Genomic DNA, 15,013 nt, shown 5'->3' with positions numbered 1-15,013 from the left:
TCTGCCCTGAATGCTCACCGTGGATAGGTATTCTTCCTATGTCTATTTAAGGACATTATTTAGGGACATTGTAGAATCATAGAATCCTTAGAGTTGGAAGGGACTCTGAAGGTCATTTAGTGCAACTCCCCTACCATGAGCAGGGATGCTACTGCTTAATCATATTACCCAGGACTCTCCTCTCTTCATTTTAGCATATGCACCAACTGTGCTCCTGAGAAACAGGGCAAGAGACATTCCCAGTCAGAAAGCTTTTTAAATATCCAGCACATAGTCTCCTTCATTCTGGCTCCCAACTCCAATGGGCATTCTATGTGGATTTGGTCCCCTAATGGGGGACAGACAGTTGGCAGTATCTCCCTGGCACCTTTGGAACCTCCTTGCACCAGAGGCAACCCACAACTCACTGGTGACCACATAATGACCATACTGCAGCAAGCACAGAATCTCATGTCCCACAGAAATGACTTGTGGCTTGGATAGAAAAGTATGAAATGATGTTGTCTCAAGCTATTTCAGTACTAAATCTGTGTTGTCCTCCTCTGTTTATCTTTTGGGATCTTACTTTTGCATAACAGATAGGGACCTGTGATATATGGACTTCAGATTAGCTCAAAAAGCAAAATAAATAATCTTCAGGCCAGAAAGAAAATAAGCATCTGGTTCTTTACAGCAAATGCATACAGCAAGCTCAATAAGAAATATCCCATGGAGATGTTTGAAATGACAAGGAAATCAGCTCTATGAATCGATATGTCTTGTAAAAAATAAAAGCTCAGTCACATCTTGTTGGGCATAATGGAAATTGATTGGCAGTTATCTATTAGCAATAATTTCTGTTTGATGACTTGCCATATGCTATTGAGCTCTAAATCAGAGGGGAATGGATTAAATGAATAGATACTGTCATGAAGTAGTACAGGGTACCAGCAACAGAGCAGAGGATGCTGTGAATAATATGCGCAATGTCTCTAAGAGAGAGTTCTTTAAACTAGTCTAATTTTAAATATCCAGGAACTGTGTAGCCTGACAGATTTACAGATTTCAGACTCCTATGGTCCCTTTCACTCAATTCCTTCGCTTCCTGCCTTTCGGTGACAGGCAATCAGTGAAATGCCTGTAAGCTTTTCAAATGATCTTTCCTTTAAGATTCAATAGGACTTTTACATCTGCTGAGGAGAACCTATTAAAAGAGACTTTGTGATACAGCCCAGAGCCCTTCTAAGTGCTGCAAAGTACGCCAAGCTGAGGTCTATTTGTGGGAACGTCACTAGGGGAGGGGGGTCATCTGTAAAGCATTTCTCCTGCTGATTATAATTACAGTGAGTTGAAGAAAGGCCCTGAAACTCAGTCTAAGACATTATGAACTCTAGTCAAGTACAGCACTGACATTCTGTTAAAGCCCCATTAGTCCAGTGCACTAACACAGGTATGGAGCGTGAATTCAGTGTTATGAAAGCTGCCTCTTTTCATCTTCAGGAGCTACCTCTGGTAGTGCTAAAACTTTGCTTCCTCTTTCAGAGAAAAATATTGCCATGATTACACAGAAGATGCTATACAATAGTTAATGAGGGAGCACAGCTTAAGGGATCTTGTATCAGTGAGTTCTGACAGCCCTTTTGTGCTAGATAGCTGGGAAAATTCAGGTAGCTGAATTACAGAGGCTAGAAGAAATCTCTTCCACTCTGCTCATGAGCTATGGCTTACAGTAACGCTGCATCTGACTCCAGAGCTTCACCTCCTTATGGACCTTGTGAACACAAAGAATAGAAGCCCTGCACTCTGCTAAGCAGGATTATGCAGATGTGTCCTCTGATGTATGGTGCTGCACCTTGCCCAGGCTCTTATTTTTATCTCTTTTGTTTCCTGTGTCTCTTTCTCTTAGAATTAGTAATTTCCTACAAATAACTGAAACATGGCCCTAAGTCACCTCAGATTCAGACTTGAAAGCCAGTATTGTAGGGCTTTAGAGAAAGAACCGCCTCCTCCAGCCCCCTGAGACTCCAATTGCTTTCTAGTAGGCTGGAGAGAGCCTGTATTTCACCCCCTGAGAAAAAGAAACGCATCTCCATTTTAATTTGAAAATCTGAACAAAGGATAAAGCCCATTGCAGTTTATTAAAAAGAAAGAAGGAAAAAAAAGAGTGGCTTCAATGCTAGATTGCTTAATTCAGTAAAATATGTTGTTAACTAAAACTCTGCTTCTGGACTGGCTGTTGATTTGCAAGTTATTTGTTCCTGGGTGGGAGGAGGAGAGGAAGGACTTGACAGTTTCCGCCAAGCAGGGAGCTATGCAGGCAAAATTCAGATGAGCAAGCGAATACTTCTGCTTGCATTATTTGGGGCCTGAAGCTGCATTATGCTTAGGTATCCAAGGCAGCACTATGTGCTTGTGAGTGGAAGGCAGTGATTAGCACGCTGTAGAAGAAAAATAGCCTCACCTAATTGGAATTGCACCTTTTTGGAGGCAGTGATTTGCTAATTATTTCAAGAGAGTTGAATTATATCGTTTTAAGGGGAGAGGTTGTGTTCTTTTCTTTTTTTTTGAGTCATTTAATACCAACTAAGTAATGACTAATAAATTGATACCTAATCCTGCCTTCTGTCCTGAAGGAGCTCTGCAAGACTCCTGCTTATTCACTGTCATAGGAAAGGTGTTATTTTAGCTCAAGGAAGCGTCTTGTTTTCAGAACAAATGGCTCTGAATAAATGAGGGGCCAGAAATCAGCAACCATCAGAGCACATCCATCCTGGAAAGGTTTTCTAAACGAAGCCCAGCATCCTTCTCTGTGCCCTGTTCCCAAAAAATCCTTTACACTCTCCTGCATGAAGGTGAGTGGTGAACCAGCATTCTGCAGCCAGCTGTAACTGTGTTTTTGGTGAAGTTATGTTTTTGCATGAGGTGCTGTGAATGCTCCGTGCTTCCAGCAGGAGGTTGTTCTCAGAGATAGCTGTGCTGGTAGGGACTGACGCTTTCAAGATTTAAATAGCTGTGGGTGAGCAGCTTTCTGCTCCTATTCACTTGCAGGCTGGGGTTGCCAACAGAAGGATTAGAGAATCCCGTATGGGATTACTCTCCTGAGACTTCCCAATCCAATTTTTCACACTTCAGAAATGCAGATAAAACTCCAAGCTTCTGGAATATTTTACCCAATAAGCCTTCTAACATCAGTATCTGAAGGAGGTTGTAGGAAAGAAGGGGACGGGCTCTTTCTCAGGATCTGTTGTGATAAGATGGGGAAATGGTTCCCAACTAGAAGAGGGGAAGTTTAGACTGGGTAGAAGAAAAGGTTTATTTTTTACAGTAAGGTGAAGCACTGGCACTGACTGCCCTGGAGACAGGGGTGCAACGTCAGGCTGGATGGGGCTCTGAGCACCTGATGGAGCTGTAGGTGTCTCTATTGCGGGAGAGTTGATCCAGGTGGCCTTTAAACGTCCCTTCTGATTCAAACAATTCTATGATACTATGATTTGTCTAGCCTGTAACTTCATCGGGTACTATGCATTGAAACAAGCATGATAAAATAAATACTTATGGTGTCTGATGCTTTCCTGACCTATTTCTAATGAATTAGAAACAGGGGTAAGAAAATATGGCAATGAAATCAAGGAAAACACTTTATTTAAGGGGTGTTAGTGGGCAATTCGGGCTAAACAAATCAGCTGACCTGCAGAAGCAAGGAGATAAGATGTCCTCACAGTGGGGTTGAAGGCTTCCATCTCATTGCTGCTACTGGAGCAGAGCTGTGCTGATAGCACCCAGGGGAGCTGCTGCTGGAGGAACTGCAGCCCTGAGGCAGCTTGGGCTTACACAGCAGCTGCTGATTTATTGCCCTGTGTTCAGAAAAGACTTTGGAAAAAACTAACAAAGTCTAGGCTGCATTAATTGGAGGAAAAATGGTCTGTTAATGGCTTTGTCATGAGGCCAGATTAATTGCTCCTCCAGGCTCACATCTGCACCTGCAAAGCCCCTGTGATTGCACAGCATTTCTCAGGATAAAGATGTTTTTTCTCTTTGCATGTCCCCTGTTGAAGCCCTGATTCCACCTGGGCCCACTGGGGATGGAGAATAGTCTCTGCCTGAACTTTCCTTTTGTACATGAAGGTTGCTTCAGAAGTCTATGTGCTCTCTTTATCTGCTGTTTAGGAGTAAAAGGTTTTCAATTGCCTGTGCTCTTTCTGAGTTTTTCATGTGTACCTTAACAAAGCAGAAGGGGCCTTCTGGAGCACACTGCTGCGTGCTCAGTGTCAGCTCTGAAGGGACTCTGGGGAAGAGCCCATGGAGTGAGGGACCTGCCCCATAGGCAGCAGTGTTCCAGGGTGTCTACGGATAACCAGATGGTACAAGCAGAAATGTCTTAATGGAGTGTAGGCTTTCCTAATGCTTCATTTCATAAACTCTAAATCCTTTCCTACTGATGAAACAGGGTAAAATGTCTGTTGGCAGAAAGCATCAGGTCTTGGGCTGAGCTGTACACCTTGCTTTCCATAGTGTCTTTTTTAATGTGGTCTATAAAGAAGAAAGCAGCAAGCAGACCTCACCTAAGTAACCAAAGTGATCAGTTCTGTGCTAATATCTAGACATTAAAGCTGAGCTGCACAGCTGCTGCTGTGCAAAATGCAAATGCTGAAGCTGAGCTGCTCTGAATGCTGAAGGAAACAGAGCCAGCAGGACCTAACAGTGTGAAAGAAGGATGGAGCCAGGTATCAGCCCCCAAGTGCCCCCCATCAGTCAGGACCATGCTATTCCTGACCCTCCTGTGCTATCAGTGATGCTGTGTTTGCACCACATGAGAAACAGAAATGAATTTATAGAATCACAGAACGGTTGGTTTGGAAGGAGCCTTTAAGATCATTTAGTTCCAACCCCCTTGCTGAAGGCAGGGAGACCTTCCTCTTCACTGCCTTGCTCAAAGCCCCATCCAGCCTGGCTGTGAATGCTTCCAGGGCAGGGGCATTCACAACCTCAGTGGGAAAATTCTGTGTTTTAAAATCCACGCTGGATAAGTATTTGAAAGAATGATGTTATAATTGACATCTTAGCGCTGTATTAAACTAGGGTAATTCATCTCTTCCCGTGAAGACTTAAAGGGTTAGCATTCAATCTCTTCCTCTAATCCCCCTGATATTTTCAATATAAGGTAATGGATTTGGAGGGAATTTGTTCTGGGGATCAAAACAGTTAAGCAGAAATTATGTCAGTATTGTTTTGCCGGTTCTGTAATCAGAGAAAATGTTTTTTTCCACAACAGAAGAGAACTAGGCACTGAGCCACTAAAAAGTTTAATTACAAGATGACTTTAAAACGTGGTAATTTAGTCCCAATTAGTGTTGTAATAATTTATTTATAAAATTCCAATATGTGTAGTTATGTTCTACAATCCATTTATTCTAAGTCTTCTAAGATGTGTGCCCCATTAGACAGTGAAGTAGAAGGTCATTAACCTGCAGTGCTAGTCCATATTATGTTATTAGATTGAATTTAGTTTCTTCACTGGTGGGTGTTGACATTTTGGAGTGCTTTCAGAGTAATTTATCTACAGCTATTCTGGTCTTTTTGGCCATTCAGAAACACTGCAGACTTGAGGTACTGCAGGCTTGATGAAGACAGACAGGCTTCGTGGTTCAGTTTCAGATGTGACTTGTCTTTGTGTTTCTGATAATTTCCATGTTCTTTTAATGGAAGTGAGTTTATGGTATCACTTATTGAAGATATTCCAAAAATTATGACTTAGCTCCCAATTTTGATGAGACCTGCAGCTTAAACTCATGAGGTTTAAATATGATCAGTTCTGGCTGGATTTTTTCCTGATACCCCTTACTGTTGTGCTTGTTTGACTATTAACTCAGAATAGGACACAACCTTCCTGGCCCACAGCAAACCTCCCACTGCTCTTCCAGTCACTGCAGTCCCTCAGGCCCATGCTGTTGATGGCAGTGCTTCAAAGGACTGGTGACATGAAAACAGCAAGTTCATATTGGTTAAAATGACAATGAAGAAGGGGACAGTGAAGAGCAGGTTTTAAACATGTGGTGTCCTATCTAGGCTTGTTGAGCAAGTACTCTTTCTTCCCTTCCCAAACAAAACATGATCTGGGCAAGTACTCAGACAAGGGACAAGATACTGCTGACAAGCATTTGCAAAATCACATTCCTTCCCATTGCTTTGCACTGGTGAAACTTATGTGAGTCTTTCTGCTTGTGGTGAGATTTTATTCCCACGACTACAAATTCTTTCTTAGCTTCCGAATCTCTTATTTTTGCAAGAAAACCTTAGGGGTCAGCCCCTTCAATTTCTTTTTAATAAATGGCCTTCCCTTAAATTGTCTCTGCTACAAGAGCAGTTCTGGGAAAACAGTTGACTCTGCACATTGTTAAAAATCCCACCCTCTCAAATGGTCTGTGCAGATACCATATAATGATGCTAAACTGGGTTCTGCAAATTGATAAAAGCATAACCAGCAACCACCTGGTTTGCAAGGAAACCCTTGCCTCCTAGAAGATTAAAGAGGAGATAATCCTGTTTTGTACTGCTTTTTTTCTCTCTCTCTCTCTCTCTCTCTCTTTTTTTTTTTTTTTTTTTTTTTAGCACCTTTCATTCTTACCCATTAAAAAAAAATTAAAGATATGGCCCTGAGGAAAAAAAAGAAAAGTCTCACCACCCACACCTGCTTTTAATGATCTTCGCGCCTTTAACTACAAAGGCAATAGTGTTGTTTTATTTTTATATGCAGCTCCTGTATTTCTCTCCACTATACTGAGCTCCAGGAAAGCAGCCATGACCAAACTGGGGAATTTTTTAAGGGTGCAGAGGCTCTTTCCTTTACTCAGAGATGTGTAGTGGGAGTTCCCAGTGCTCACAGTGACCAGGTACAGTCCTTGTTGCTATACCCCAGAACTTGGGCTGGGCTGCTCATCCTGAGCTGAGAGATATCACCAGTGTCAGAATCAAAGCTCACTGAAGTAGTGTCTGATTGCTGGTGATTATTTCAAAATCTGAAGCTCAGGATGTGGAAAGAGCTGTTTATCTCAGGGTGGTAAGCTTGTAATCTAAGTTGCTGTTGTGAACGATGCCAGGAAACCTGTTTCTCATTATGTGTTTTTGTTACCTGCCTGTAGACTTCTTACAGGCTGGCAGAGATACAAAAATGTCTCTGAAGCCCACTGACATCCATTTGACTACCTGCATACTTAAACTTGGAGGTCAATTCAGCACGTTAGGACTTTGAAATGTAACTTCTCAGGTCAGTTTTACTGAGCAGCTTTGCCTCTAGGCAAGGATCTGCTGTCCATTTTCCTCATTTGCTGTGAAAACCGTGGAAATAGCACTCCATTACTCATTGCATGACTCCTGAATGAATGTGTACTGTGCAAGGTTTGCCTTTGTGGAGAAAATAGTTCTCCGTTTCAGGAGCTGTTTGGATAAAAGAGAGTGTTGTCATGGTAAGATGAATTCTGGCAGTCCTTTGGTGGAATTAACAATTCCAGCTTTGATTCTGAACTAAAAATAACAATACAACATGTAAGTGAAGTGAATAAATTTTAGCTAGTCAACTGGACAGCGCTCCATACGGAGCAGGGAAAAGAAGGGGGATTGCTATAATTACTATAATTACTGTAAAGTAAAGGCATAAATGAAACATACAATTTTACGCTCTTGCATTCATGTGTTAGAGATACAGGAAAAAAGGAGGATTTTCCACTCTTAACAACAGCTAATCTACATATTTGGAACAGTATCAATTATTTATTAACTGCTGAAAGCCAAAGTACTAGCTAACTTGTCAAAATCTTGTTACGTTCCCTGCTATGTGTTTGTTCAATAAGTAGTTTGATGGAGCTGGATTATACAGGCACAGCCACACTGTAGCTGTTATAGTTGTCACTTTCTCTTCTTCACCATCTCACTGCTTGGACACGTTTATGGACTCAACAGGCTGGCTGTGGCTCATTTTTCCTCTCGATCCCTTACCACGTTATACACAGATTCTTCTTTGTGTCAGGACAATAACAAAGAATAACTGCTCTGTGGTTTCGCAAGTAAGGCATGTAACAGTTGGGATGAAGGGGCTGTAGATTCTCGTTAGCACTGCCCAGTGTGGCATATGAATTCAGATATATGCAGTCAAGCTGCTTTTTCTTCGTGATGCAGTCTGGCTAGATACTACTTTAACACGTATTGGTGCTACTTAAAATTCATGGGATAACCGCAAATGCCACCAAAGGACTCTGAGATTCCAATAGTCTGTCATTACTGTAGACATCATCATTTGATAGCATATGAAAAATATGTTATGTTTGTCATTCACTATCAAGGAAATGAGTGGGAAAGACTTAACCCATCCGATTAAGCCACAGGGATGCATCTGTACACTCAGAAACTTCTCTGGAGGAGAATGTGGCGTTGGTGGATACCATGGTGGGTGCCATGAGGAAGCAGTGGTGAAAGAATGGTAGAGGGAGTGCCCAAAATAAAAGTGTGCTGTTGTTATTGCTTTAGCAGTGGGAATATCCATTGAAAGAGTATTTCCAGAGTGTAGTAGATGCCCCTTGAGACCATCTTACTTATGCTGCTCTTGGGGCAAATACCTGCTCTTGAAACTCTTGATTGTCAGAAGCTGAAAAGTGCTCTCAGGAAGTAGGAGCTTTTAGTGACAGCTCATTCACCTGCTATCTAAATGACCACCACTAGCCAGTGTCAAAGACAGGGTACTGGGCAGGGATACCCTTGGAACAACCTCAGAGCTGCTCTTGTCTTTTAGTGCTCAGTGATTCCCATGCAACTTTCCACTGCCCTCGGTGGACACTCCCTGCAAAGCAAGCATGGATATTAAGGTAACTGGGCTCTTTGAAGCCTAACGCTGTGATTAACTCATCTAGTTCATCAGGGCACTTGCAGAGGAGATCCAAATAGTCATCTGTAGGTTCCCTTCCAAAAAAATAAGCCAGCCAGCAGCTCCAGGCTCTGGCTAATGCTCTGCTGGAGCAATAGACACCTTCACAGCGGGCAAAGTCCTCTGGCTGTCCAAGAGATGCATCTGGTTTCAGTGTGTCCAGGTGTAAGTATAGAAATAAAATGATCCAAATGCATATATTTTTTTCCATTACGCATTTCTGTTTCAACTCAGCATTATCTCTGCTCAATAGCAAGACAGTGATTTTGCAGATTTTAAAACACTAATCATAGGCAATTATTGCTAAAAAGATTTGCTTGCAGCAGGCAGACTTTTCTCTTAAGTTGAAAGCCTTGCTGTTCCATTCTTTCTTCTGTTTAAAATTATAATAATTTTCTACCTTGTGTTCTTTCCCAGCTGAAATACTTTGTCTTCTGACATAATGTGAATCTAACTAATCTTCATTTGAAGAGTTTTTGTGAAAAATTAGTCTGCAGTAACAAAAGCATTGCCAGCAAACACATAGCAAAATGAGCAGCTGAGGCTGTTTGTGTGTGTATCTTAAAATACAATTGTGGCCTTTATGAGGCAGTAGTATTTATTATATAATGTGGTTCTATAAAATGAAACATTTTTTACTTAGAATTTCAGGGCAGAGAACAACTGAGGCAGTGGATACCAGGGGTGTTTTTTCTTTTAACAAAACATTTTGGTGGAGGGGAAAAAAACAAACAAACCAGATTTCATGGTATAGACACAGTGCCATGCATCAGATAGAGATTGGGGGAGACCCCAAGAATTCTGAAGTATCTTTCAGTTACCGATATTTTTGCATGAAATATTCCACCTTGGCGCCTCCTGTTGGATGAGTGTATCGATCACTGAAATTGGAAGTGTTGACTGTTACTATTTAGGGTGTCCAGTACCTTTTGAGATGTCCTTGTGTATTTTGCTTAATCCCATTGGGGTCCGCATGTCCTGTAGGCATAAATAACTTGACTGCTTTTTTAACATTCCTGGGAGACATCTCCAGGACATCAATTTTTTTTCCTGAAAGTTTTGGATATAAATACAGGTTTGGTTGTATTGGAAGGGTTGCAATGTATCTTCCATGCTGTTTCCTGGGCATTCATGGGGGAAGCAGCTGAGCCAGAAAGGAGAAATCACTGCTTTCATTAATCAGGCTGACTTTTTGCTGATAACTTTTTTTCTCTGCCATTAAGTGCCAAAAGAAAGGACCACTCTGAAGCACTTGCAGGTCAGAACAGAGAAAGGAGGAAACTGCTGCTTCTCTTAACAGGGTGTCTCAATAGCGATGAGGCACATTCTACACATATGTAAAGGAGTCCCTTTATACCCTTTCTGGCTCTTTTAAAATATACTTTCATTAGCAGCACATTCCCTTTTCTGAGCGTGAAATAATGTCCCATCTTCTGCATATATTAAATTACAGCTTTTACTTTCAACATGATTGCTATTTCTCTGGACCTACATTCCTAATGAGGCTTGCCTTCTTTTTCTTTCTTTCTTTCTATACCTCCCCCCATAAGTTCCCAGTGAAACAATTCCCGCTGTCATGAAGTGAGAATTTATCTATAGAATCTGTTTCCAGGGTTGCTTTTTGGAAACTTTTTTCCTCCCTAAGTTCTCAACTTTCCAATGAAGATAAATGACCACATCTTGCAGCTGTGGTTTTTGACTGAGTGATAGGTTAAAAGAAGTTCCCTGTCAACTTTCATATCAACAGAATAAATTGTTCCAAAAATTCTTAGAAAAATGAACAAGTCCTTTTCCTGCAAAACTGTTTTGCTGTTAAATTGCAGCTCACATTGAGGCATTTCAGGTTGGTTTCATACCTCAGAAGAAAATTAGTGACCTGAAGCTGGAATATTATGTTAGTATTCCTTGTCTTATACGTAAGTCTCAAATGCAAGGTGAATCTAAAATACAGTCACATGTAACTTCTGCTTTGGGGTTCCCAGTTCATCAGTGTCTGAGGAAGCACCCTTGTACCATGCATGAGCTGTGGTTAGAGAAAGGAAGGCAAGGAGCAAACGTGTGCTGCTTGAAACAGCTGCCATCTAAAATCTGTGCATAACAAAGGCACTTCTTTGGGGACTGATGAAAAGGAAAGCAAAGGTGAGCTGTGAATATTTAGCTTTTACTGTGGTGAGCTGTCTCAGCTGCTCTGTAGGAAAGGCTCAAAATGCTTCAGCATCAGCTATGAAGCTCTGTCACTATTTTGCAGCAATGCAGGCAAGATGAAAATGGAGAGCGCATCATTTGAGCTGTTGTTATGTATAGTGAGAGCTTCCTGCAGTTTGCATCCTTGCACTGATGCTAATTGAGACACAGCATTCAGAAGGTAGTACAGCCATAACTGTGACAACTGACTCCAGAGGTTGCAGAAGCATTGGGAGGGAATCATAGAATCATTTGAGTTGGAAGGGATATTTAAAGGCTATCTGATCCAACTCTCCTGCAATGAACAGGGATATCTACCGGTGTCCAGCCTGGCCTTGGATATCTCCAGGGATGGGGCGTCCACCACCTATCTGGGCAACCTGCTCCAGTGCTTCACCACCTTTATTTCAAAGCTTGCTTCCTTATATCCAATCTGATTCTTCTCTCTTTTAGATGGAAATCATTTCTCTTTGTCCTGTCACAATGGATCCTGCTAAAGAGTTTGTCCCTTTTTCCAATAACCCCCCTTTACATACTGACAGGCCACTCTTAGGTCTCTCTGGAGCCATCTCCAGAGTGCACAGCTCCAGCTGTCCCAGCCTGTCCTTGTAGGGGAGGTGTTCCATCTCTTGGATAATTTTTTTGCTCTCTTCTGTACATGCTCCAAAAGGTCTGAACCAACCTCACTTTACATTTTATTTGGCCTTTCTTGAGTTTGGCTGGTGTTGGAATGCGCTGAAAGCTGAATAGTCAATTGGATCCACGTGATTGTGATGAATGACAGACGTATTGCAGGAATTAGAGGAGCATAATGTGTTGTTGTGGGACTGATTACAGAGCAGGGTTTAATGCTGCCTGAATAAAGGCAAGAAGAGCTAGAGTTTGAATAAGGAGTTCCGGTTTTATTTCCCTAAACAATTCTGATTAAATCTGCTTCTGTAAGTGTCAGCAGCTTAGATCAAAGGCAAGTGTTCAACAAAATGTTTGTCCTGAAATTTACACTGTTGATTGATTTTCTTCCTTGAAGAACAGTAGCGTGGCAGGAAAGAAAAATGACAACAGGATGTTTACTTTGCATGTCCTACAAGCAAGATTGACAACAAAACATACTGAGATTCTTTTACTTTTGCTGGTCCTAATGATACTGATAACATTTCTGCTGGTAGATGTTTGTGCTCTAAAACTTCAGCATGTGAAGAGAATAGAAGATGGCAGTGGTGATGGAAGGAGAAAGAGATCTTTTTTCCTACTCTTTTCTTCCCTGTATGGACTCTAATCTGGTTTAGCTACAAAGCCTTCACTGAAGTGTGCTCTGTTCCTTCTGGGATGGGGAGGATCAAATAGTCTGTTCTGCTAGAACTGTCTTGCTCTACAAGAGAAGTTCAACACCTGAGAGGAAGGCAGCTTGGCAATACAGCACTAGCTAGAAGGGTTGTGCAAACTCTTTCTTTAGGGATTCAGAAACCTTGTAGACAAACAGTTGCCTCTGTACCATCACCTGGAAGTCTATTGGGAGGAAGACTGAAAGTTGTATTGGTGTTTAGTTGTATAGGTCAGAGCATGGGGTGAAGTAATGAGAGAGACTGGCTGCTAGAGACCAGAGTAGAAGGATCTAGAAAGTGGATTCCAGGCCTGGATTCAGTATTCCAAATGGGACCTCACAAGGATAGAGCAGAGTGAGACAGTTGCCTCCCTTTCCCTGCTAACCACCCCTCTTTTGATGCAGCCCAGGATACTGTTGGCTCTCCAAGAGATGAAGCAGAGTTAGGTCTGATTGTTTCCATGGATCCACGTTTCTCCACTTCCCCACTTTCCTACTAAGCAGAGACATAACTGCAAAGAGCAAGAGAAATGCCAGAGAAACCAATTGCTACACTTGCCCAGCTGGCCACTAGGCAGAGATGCTGTAAGTGGAAGAAGCTGAGACAGGTTTGCAGTGATAGGAGGTGGTACCACCACCTTTCCTTGGATGTCTGGAGGGGCTGCTGGACTAAGTTTTTTGCTCACTGTGAGTGTACTCAGTTCTATGAGGAGTGTTAGTTGGTGTCACACATTTCATAGGATGTTAAAGAAATGATTTATTTATTTATTTATTTTCACTTAAAGCTATCAGATTTTTTTTTTTTTTCTTCCTGAAATTCACTGGCATTTAAGTGTGTAGCAGATGCTGCTTACAACTGAATCAATGACACTCCTTTTGCCTCCATAGATCTGGATGTGCCCATACTGGGATCTTTTTATATACTCCAAAAACCACTTAGGAGCATATGAGATTAAACAGCATGTTAAGAAAAAGGAGAAATGGGGAAAATATATTCTTCTGCTTTCATTTAAATAGCAGAATGACTTCATGGTGAATTTTCCAAATGAGTTACCTGCCCCTAGCTCTCCTGCTGGGAACCAGCCACTGTGCTAAGAAAAGGTTGTATTCGTTGTAGCAGGCATGAAGGTAACACAGGTTGGCACTGATAATGAAACTTATTTTTGAAGTACTCTGAAATTTAGGAAGCATTATGGAGGCAAATCTCTCGTTTTACAGAGTTGTACCTCATGGAAGACAGTCTCCATTCTTTGAGTTCGGGGCTGCTAAAATGTAGTAGTCAGTAATGTCATCATGTCCATGCAATCCAGTTAGTGATAATCCCTCACTCTGCATCATGCTGTTTGAGTGGTTCTCAATTGGAATAATTGACAAGCTCCAATTAGCTGAAAGCTTTTCAAGTAAAAATATTTGCAAATAAGAATTTAATCTGTGACATTATGGTGGCCAACCTGATGTTAGATGTTTTAAAGATGCTTGTTTTTCTGTCATGTCCTGCCCCTGGAGCTTGTACCACAATTACTCTGCTGTTCATCTGCTCCCTATGGCAAAATGTATTTTAGACGTTGAAATCCAGATATGCCAAGCAGGGGAGCTACCCCTGCTTTCTGACAACTAACAGAAAACCCTGTGAATAAGGATTGGCCCAAAGGAGCTTGAATTTTTCCTCACTGGAGCAAACTGAGACCTTGCTTCAGTAAAGATCCTCTTGGTTCAGTGCCCCAGACAAGTCCAGCTTGTTTGCCTTCTACAAAGTATTCCTGGCATGGGCTTTATCTCCACTCCTTGATCCCTCATAGCCAGGTCGTATGGGTTTCTCAGAATGCCTTATGAAGCGTCCATATGAATAGTTCATAGTTCATTTATTCCCACATTGTACCTGCTTGGACCTTTAAGACTATGTTAAAACAGTTTTCTCTAGGATGCTGTCTTTGCAATGTCAGTGAAAGTTTTCTTCATGCTGACTTTTCTCTGATCTGAGCAAGTTCTATCAAAGGCCAAAAAAAGAAAGTTGCCCAGTGTTGGTATTGGTAGCTGGATGCACGAAATAAAGAAATTATTGACTGTGAAATAGACTCAGGTATCCCAAAATCCAGTTTGCGTAAATAATGGTCATTGATTTTGAACTCTGTAACTGGATATACAAATGTTCTGGCTGTAGTAGTCTTAAAGAAAATAAAATAAATAAATAAATAAAAATAATAATAATTAAAAAAAACCAGTAAATCCCAGAACCCCCCAAAGCCCTCAAATGTTGATGCAATTGTTTAACTTTTCTAAAAAAAATACATGAACGTAATGTTGGGTATATCTTTATCCTTCAGGTAGTTTTCTCCTCGGGTGGAGAAAACTGGTGTTATGCATTATGTATGGCTTTTTGGAAGGTAATGTAAACAGTCACCTGGAAATATTTAGGCTCCAGGCTTCCTTCTAAACACTACTTTATTGGCTTCTGCTGTAGTGTGAAACTGTAGAGAAAGATTCTCATGTTATCTGTCTCCAACAGATTTACAATATTGCAAGATTAATTATATTAGCTGTATTTCACGATTCAGTGCATTTATATTACCATTTCTGAAGCACAATCATTTATCAACAGCAAACTTTGGGGCATT

The sequence above is a fragment of the Excalfactoria chinensis genome, chromosome 6, assembly GCF_039878825.1.
Source record: "Excalfactoria chinensis isolate bCotChi1 chromosome 6, bCotChi1.hap2, whole genome shotgun sequence".
Taxonomy (NCBI): domain Eukaryota; kingdom Metazoa; phylum Chordata; class Aves; order Galliformes; family Phasianidae; genus Excalfactoria; species Excalfactoria chinensis.
The sequence above is the reverse complement of the archived record's forward strand: the minus strand, read 5'-3'. Positions refer to the sequence as shown.